The sequence below is a fragment of the Haliotis rufescens genome, unplaced genomic scaffold, assembly GCF_023055435.1.
Source record: "Haliotis rufescens isolate VD_foot unplaced genomic scaffold, xgHalRufe1.0.p SCAF_15, whole genome shotgun sequence".
Taxonomy (NCBI): Eukaryota; Metazoa; Mollusca; class Gastropoda; order Lepetellida; family Haliotidae; genus Haliotis; species Haliotis rufescens.
This window is the reverse complement of record NW_025963835.1, coordinates 24,681,667-24,690,742: the sequence shown is the minus strand read 5'-3', so window position 1 is coordinate 24,690,742 and position 9,076 is coordinate 24,681,667.

Below are 9,076 nucleotides of genomic sequence, written 5' to 3'. Positions count from 1 at the left end.
TAGACCGGACTGATGCCGATTTGTAGTGCTAGCTCACTGAAATACCATGTCGCAGTTTAACATGAATACCCCACTCAGACACAGTATACTGACTCCGAGCCGACCAGTCCTTGTTTTAGCCCCTTAATGCCGAGCGCCAGACAGGGTAACAACAAATACCATCTTTTAACGTCTTTTGGTATGACGCGGCGGTCCCCTTAACATGAATATGAACCTTTTGGTATTGAAGGAGTATGACATGATGTAGCCAACCGCACTAATGCCTCGTCATATTTAATGTTTATCTGTTTAAATATAAAGTTTACGTACATGGCCCCCTTAACGGTTACAGAAACGTTCACAAGTCAATACAGAACTTCAAAGGAGAGAGTCCAATGTCACAAGCTATAACGATAAGTGTTGTCAATAGATTCTCCCTCGAGCTGGTGCTGATCTGTTTTCCGTTTCACTTTCATTGTGAGTCAATAATGCACAAGACAATATACGCTCAAATTTTGTTGGTGTTACAAATATAAAATCTTATAATACCTTAAATATTGAGAATTTGATGTCGTTCTCAAGGTAAATAAAATAAAAAAAGTGTTTAAAAAAATAAATGAATGAGATAAGTCTTGTCGTATCAGCAATATATCAGCTATATTCTAGGAAAAGTAATCAGTATGTTAAGCCGAAAGGTAAATAACAGAAAACTAAACAAAGCAGATTGACATAAGTACACATATCGAGACTACAAACACACCTGTAATAAGTACCGCAAAAAACATGTTATTCATGCGCATATTCTCAACGAACACTTTAAAAATAAGTAAAAAAATACACAAATGTAAAAGACAGACAAACTAGACTGATATAAGTAAACACATCTACAGAACAGCAACTGTATTAATATTTCACAAAAATCATGCTATAAATGCACATAATTACGATTTGTCTAAAATCGAGTAATGACTTAATGAAACACTTTTTCGAGATAATGACATAAATGCATGTATTGATTTTATGTTGCAATAACCACTATAATAATTATTATAACAAAAAGTATGTTATTCATACACGTATTCACAACGAATTATTTAAATACGCGAAATGAAACACATTTTCTCGAATAATTACATAAATGAATAAATTGAAGGCATGTTGCAAACAAATGTTGTGCTTTTCCAAATAAGTAACAATAAAATTAATAATCATATATATTATTACTAACTGTAATTCATTGTTTAGAAAAAAATAAGAAGACTTGAATTAAGTCCACAATCATAAAAAATCCATTTCCATAATCATAACAAATAAAGTAGATTGTGAGACTTCAACAATATCATAAACATGTGCTTGTGAACCGGTATCAAATTGTGATGACACCACAAAGGCATGAAAAACGCGCGAAACACACTAATTAACTGTTGAAGTGTTCAGAAATATGTGAAAAATATGCACAGTCGTTGTGATATTTTCTCTAATTTACGTAAAGGTTGACGCAACATAAAACCCCAGGAAGTTTTTTTTGAAACATTGAGAATGTTTGAAGACTGGATGTTTGCGTTAATTAATTTGCTATGAATTTATTCGAAAAGATGTACTTTAATTCAGTCTGTTATTTGAGTTCGGCCCCAAATAGTTTGAACAGCCTACTACCAATTGGGTTCACGATGATGTCGAATGGGTCAGTAGAAAAGATGGACCTCTCGACTGTCTATCAGAATGCGAGATGTTTTCATTGGTAGAATGCACAAACTGAAAAAGAGGAAACAGAATTGGAATAAATCCATTCTGTCCAAGGCAGCTGTTATCCAAAGTTTGGCTGCTCTACATTGCTGCAAAGTTTGAAGATGTTCCCACCGATAATGCCTCAAATAACAACAATTATATGTAACCATTGCTACATTATTGTTTCTCAAAGACCGTGGTATAAGTGATATCAAATAATGTTTTGTTTGTTGTGTAACGCCGCACTCGGCAATATTCCAGCTATATGACGGCGGTCTGTAAATAATCGCGTCTGGACCAGAAAATCCAGTGGTTGACATCATGAGCATCGATCCACGCATTTGGGATACGATGACATGTCAGCGAGCCTGACCACCCGATCCCGTTAGTCGCCTCTTACGACAAGCATAGTCGCCTTTTACGGCACGCATGGGTTGCTGAAGACCTATTCTACCCCGGATCTTACTTACTTACTTACTTTGGAGATTTAACGTGCGCTTTCCGACTGATGCGTATTTCGCACACCGGCCCGGCCAGGCCATTTAATGTGTTTCCGAAAGGGGCGAAAGTGGTCTGTGCAACCCAAGAGGGGGGGTTTAGGGGTTGCTTATATAGAATTTGGGAATTTTGAGATTTGGATCTTCACGGGTCTCCAGCTATATGACGGAGGAAATTTAAAGAATTTAAGGATGTCAACTTCTCTATTATGAGGAACACAATGTTTCGGAGTATATACTAACTTCTTCATCAAGTGAATAAATGCTATGAGGCAGACAACGTATATGTAAGAACAACAAGAGTAATAAAAGAACAAAGATGGAAACGTAACAAGGTAAGACAACATTTGGCGCCGACAGGTGATTAGCAATGGACGAATAGAAGCCAGGACATAAATTATCCCTGATTGGCAATGGACAATGGGTAAACAAGAGACCGGGGTAATTAGCACTGATAAGTAATAGAATGGAAATGGCAATGGACAAATGGAAGCCAGCTAGGTAATTAACACTGAAAATGATCAAAGCAATAAATGCAAAGTACTGGGCAGATAGGTTCCCTGGTCACGGTTCATGGCTAGCTGATGTCTCCTGATGTCAATGGCTTATGGTAGTTTTCTTTGTCGCCAGTTGTTGTTGGTAGACAGGATGTTGGCGGCTTCCCACATGATGTTATATCCGTGGTTCTTGAGGATGTGTTCGGAAATAGCGAATTTCAGAATAAACTGCAAGAACAATAGCCTGACATCATCACATTGTTTTAAACAGGAAAGCCAGGGTTCGTCCTGGTCATGTTTCTAGATTTGTCAACACTTTATTCTTCCTTGTGAGTTTCACCAAATCGGCAAGCGTATGAAACCAAACCAAATAGGCATTAAAATCAACCTCACTCATTCATTAACTAATCACTTAAACATACATAGTGTGTAAGAATAATTCGAATTCTTATAGCATGCATACTGGTTGCTTAGTCCAATTTATCAGAAATACGGATATGAAAAGAACATATGGTTACTTCGTAAGTTTCGTTGAAAACAATTTATTATAACATTATTCTTAACTTATTGTACCATCCTTTTATTGTACAGCATATGAGCTAAATCTATCCTGAATGGGCAATCAGACAATATGCTTAGATCTCTGGTTTAGATTTCTGTGTGGATTTCACGGCACCAACCCTTGTTCTATTCTGCCTACAGGGCAAAGGCGAGTCGCAACAACATATATCATTACAGTAATATACAAACTCACGGATAATACGAACTGAATTTTTGGTCCCGCCCTTTGCTGTATATAATTTAAACAGTATTTTATTGTCCATTTATGTTAAGATTTTACATTACATAGCATTACAAAATGCAAAAAGGATTAGCAAACAGGCCAAAAAGGCCTATATTAATGCTTCTCCTAATATTGTACATTATACATGTAGATTGTAATGAAGTCTATAGAGCAGACATTAATGAGTGACACAATATGAAATAAAATGGAAAGCAAGATACCAAATGCATTTTATATTCTTAAGTTGACACATAACTTACGTAAAGCGGTTTGTTTCAATGATGTAATTGGGAACTGATTTTATAATGTGTTCATTGTCTGAGGAAGATGTTGTATATATGTTGTATGTATGCTTGTAGCGAACTACGGTTATAACGAACTTAAATTAGTGGCCCATTTGAGTTCGTTATAACCGTAGTTTACTGCATCTTGTTCCAGATCGAGCATAGTGGGATGCTCCCTAAAAGCGAAATCATATATCAGTGTACAGTCTCTGCTACAAGTCAGGTTTAATGCGACACAGTATTACCCACCGAAGAAGCTATTTATAGCACTGAGTAGGAATAACAAGAGCTTAGACAAAGCTATCCACAGAATATGATCAAGGACCATACATAATCATGACTGTTCCCGTACATATCCAGGTTAGAATAGGTCTTCAGCAACCCATGCTTGTCACAAGAGGCGGCAACCGGGATCGAGTGGTCCAACTCGCTGGCCTGGTTGATGCATGTCATCGTATCCTAATTGTATAGATCGATAATCATGATGTCAAATCAATGGATTGTCTTGTCCAGGCTCGATTATTTACAGACCGCTAACATATATATATTGCTGGAATATTGCTAAGTGCGGCGTTAAACAACAGGAAAACAAGTGAAATGTCTCTACGAATGTTCATAATGTATACAGTGTCAGTTGGACTTGAAAATGCAGTTCCAGAATGGCCTGAACAAGAACAGTAGCGTGACGTCATCTTATTGGTTTAAACAAATTATTATCAGTGAGGCAGATACACGATGTACATGTAAACTTGTAATCACAAGTGTTCTTGCAATAGTGGGGGGCACGGGTGGCCCAGTCGTCTAAGGCGCCGCGATTCGCTGTGCAGAGTTGCGTCCCTTGGGCACGCCCGAAACCTATGATTGTGGGTTCGAATCCCGGTTCGCCCCGATTATGTTTCTAGGTTTGTCAGCACCATACCCGTGCTCGTGGGTTTCACCGAAGTGGTAAACGTCTCAGACCTGCATCACTTCGGGCTTTCCTCCCACATTAAACTGACACACCGCGATATAACTGGAATACTGTTAAAAGCGGCGTTAAACCAAACTCACTCACTCACTCACTCTTGCAATAGTGATTGTCAGCACTATCGTATTTACATTCGTATATTGGCCACGTGGAACATCTCCTCAGCGAGTCAGGCGATGTCTGTATTAGGTGTGAGTGCTTAATCGTACCCCCTTTCGTTAGGTAAACAGCACAATTACAACCACAGTACCTACACCGCTTATGCTTATGCTATATACGAAAAGATATTTGGCACAGTGGCTGTGGACAAGATAAAAAAAACAGCATCAAATAAGAAGTCAGCGCTGTTAGGTGTTATGCCCCCCAAAAATGTAAGGCATTCTCTTTTGAAGAAGAGTTTACAGACATTTCTTCTGGCGAACACGTGTATTTCCAACAAGTGGAGAAGACGCATATGTATCTGTCTTTCGAGAAAGCGGACACAATGTCCAGGAGAACTACCGATATGTCTATCATTGTAACAGCTGATCGGACCATCAAACAGGCGAAGTATGGTTCGCTCTGGATGGAAGTTGACAGAAAACGCCCCCATGAAATGAAGGAATGATTAAACGCATTTTTCCCTTTATACTACAAATATCACGACAAGAAATACTTCCGGATAAACACACATTGCTTGTGTGTCTCAATGGGATACTAAACACACGCGTGGGGAAATGAAACGACCTGTCTCGCTTGGACCTACGGGCTCATTCGCTTATACATTATCATATACCTGAAATCTCACCCTGAGAATTTACTCCTGTTAAAGTAACAACGACTTCATTACCTAATAGAATGCTGATCACGCCAGTGAAAATGTGAGGACTCACATTGAAACTTTGAATTGCACATTATATACCACTCAAAGTTTACTAAGGATCAGCAGCTTAAAGGTAATACGTCACTGAATTAGCGTGCATTTGTTGAAAAAGCTGAAGACAATATTACGTGAAGACATGTGCCACACAATTCCAACCAACAACATGTGAGAAATAATCACTCAGGGCACCCGTCAAACTAAGAGTCTGAAAACTAAAACGTAAAAAAATCACGAAAACAAAATCACTGTCCAAACTTTGAGCAGTATATACTTGGTCATATTCACATTGTCTGTTTGTTTTGTTTAAAAAGGTGATTTCTGCTTTGGACCATGACAGGACACACATGATCACTGGGCTATTTTAAATGGCTCTAGTTTCCAGGAAAGTAGTATCCAAGATGTGTTTGGGTTCAGAATAATCATGCTTGTTTGAAAAAAGTTTAGTCTTCGAAGCCACTATACATGTAGCTTCGCTTATTGCTTTTTGTCTCAGAGCTGGCAGTATTGATGTGGATTTGTTGTTATCTGATCCCTTGGGTGGCACCAGTAATAAGCTATGTGAATGGTCATATGAAGTCAAATGTACACGTATGTGCACATAGGGTATGTAATTATAATGTGATCTACGCCGAGTCATTTACAACATTGAAAAGTTTCAACAGTTGGTAAACGTTTGAGACCCGCAAAGCTTCGGGCGTTCCTCCTACACTAAGCTGACACGCCTTGAAGTAACCGAAACACTCACTCTGTAGGTATCAATCACACATCCGTCAAAATACAAACATATATTGATGAACATGTATTATCATTCAGCCATCAAAATCTCGTATTCGTACTACATCCTTAAAACAATGACAAGGGTACAGACGAAATACACTTCCCTATTTACAGCTGAAAAACACACATGACATTTGACCTGGATTAAGCTACGAGATGTGAGTTCATAAAACAAATACCCATTGTGATGGCAAACAGTCATACAATATTTTCAGTGACGTGACATCATTTGTAACGATGATATTTCTAGATTCGTCAGACACTAAGTCACTATTTCCTTGTTTGTTGGTTTCGCCAAATCGGAAAGCCTATTAAACGTGCATCCGCCTGGCCCTTCCTCCAACATCAAGCTGACACACCAATTAAGCCAACCTCGCCGACTGGTTCAGCTTAAACCGACATCGTGTATAAGAAATACTCCAGAGGGAAATATTCGTTTATTTGTCTTATACTACTCAAAAGAAGTTCAGGACCACCCGATACTTTTAATATTTCTATGAGGGCGGTCGGGTAGCCTAGTGGTTAAAGCGTTCGCTCGTCACGTCGAAGACTCGGGTTCGATTCCCGACATGGGTGTAATGTGTGAAGCCCATTTCTGGTGTCCCCCGCCCTGATATTGCTGAAATATTGCTAAAAGCGGCGTAAAACCATACCCACTCACTCACAAATATTTCTATGGTTGTTTTTTGTTTTGTTGTTTGTTTGTTGTTTAACGCCGCACTAAGACGGCGGTCTGCAAATAATTGAGTCTGGACAAGACAATCCAGTGATTGACATCATGAACATCGACCCACGCAACTGGAATCGATGACATCAATCAACTAAGTCAGCTAACCTGACCACCCGATCCCGTTAGTAGACTCTTACGACAAGCGACCGCCTCCGTGGTCTTGTGGTAGAGCGTCCGCCCGGAGAGCGGAAGGTCCAGGGTTCGATCCCGGTCCGTGTCATACAAAAAGACGTTAAAAGATTGTACTTGTTGTTACCCTGTCTGGCGCTCGGCATTAAGGGGCTAAAACAAGGACTGGTCGGCTCGGAGTCAGTATACTGTGTCTGAGTGGGGTATTCATGTTAAACTGCGGCATGGTATCTCAGTGAGCTAGCACTAGAAATCGGCATCAGTCCGGACTAGTACAAGCAGCCACACACACACATACACGTGCATGCACGTCGCTATATAAGTGCAATAATCTTGGACGCGACGTTAAACCCAATTTCACCTCACCTCACCTTACGACAAGCATAATCGCTTTTAACGGGCAAGCATGGTTTGTTGAAGACCTATTCAACCCCAGAATCGTCACGGGTGATTTTCTATAGTTGGTCTGTCCTGGCATGACGTTGGTTTTAACGGAGACCAAGTCCCTAACTTGCAGGCGTTCGAGTCTGAAGGTGTCTGGAATTACGTACAATGGTGGTTCCCACAGTATAATAATGTTTGTTTGTTGCTTAACGCCGCACTCAGCAATATTCAAGCTATATGTCGGTGGTCTGACAATAATCCAGTCTGGACCAGAAATCCAGTGATTGACATCATGAGCATCAGTACAGCGATGTTGTCATTATAAAGAAAATAATTATCAATGAGGCAGAAAGAGTAAGAACATGGTTAATCACTTGAAATTTAAACTGCACTTCATGATTCTGCAAAAACAATGATTGTCAATAATATTTGTAAATTATTTCCTTGAATGACTCAAGTGGCCAATCTCCTACTCATGACATGAGTGCGTGTGAACAGGTCTTGGCAATTCCCTGGGAATTTGGCGAGCCCCTGCGGAAAGACTCCTGAGAGCGTCATGTGTGGTTCCATTATAAGAGTCAATGTTGGTTTAGTGCTCAGTCGCAACCATGGGCAATGTACCACGACATCTTTCAGGCCATGACAACACCGACATCGCTAATGCTACAAACGAAAAGATATTCGGCAAAGTGACGCAGGACAAGATACAACTCAAATCATTCGAGTCCAGTGCCAGCGCTGGAGCCAGCGCCTCTGGGATTTCTGGCAATATTAGTGGAAGTCAAAAAATGGAATTCTTTCAAGCGGATCTTCTTAAAGATGGGTATGTAGCCATTTCGTCTCGCGACTACCTGGCTTTTCCAACAAGTGGGGAACCCTACGCATCCGTCTATACAGAAAGCGGATACCCTGTTTGTCAGAACTACCGACCAAGTCCTGATATATCTATCATTGTAACAGCTGACCGGTCCATCAAACAGGCGAAGTATGGTGAGATATGGGTGGACACCAGCGGAAGACGCCATTAAACGAAGAAAGGATTAATGTTTTCCCTTCTATGCCTGAACTTTCCTCAAGGGATCTGCTTGTGAACGGACATAAATTGCTTGTGTGGCTTAATAGGATACTGAACTTACCTGTGGATAAGTGGGAGGAACTCTTATTGAATCGTAGGACTTAGCTAATGCTTTACTATGTCTTTGAAATCACGGGGGCGGTCGGGTAGACTAGTAGTTGGCGCAGGACAAGATACAACTCAAGTCATTCGAGTCTAGTGCAAGCGCTGGAGCCAGCGCCTTTGGGATTTCTGGCAATATTAGTGGAAGTCAAAAAACAGAATTCTTTCAAGCGGATCTTCTTAAAGATTGGTATGTAGCCATTTCATCTGGCGACTACCTGGCTTTTCCAACAGGTGGGGAACCCTACGCCTCCGTCTACACAGAAAGCGGATACCCTGTT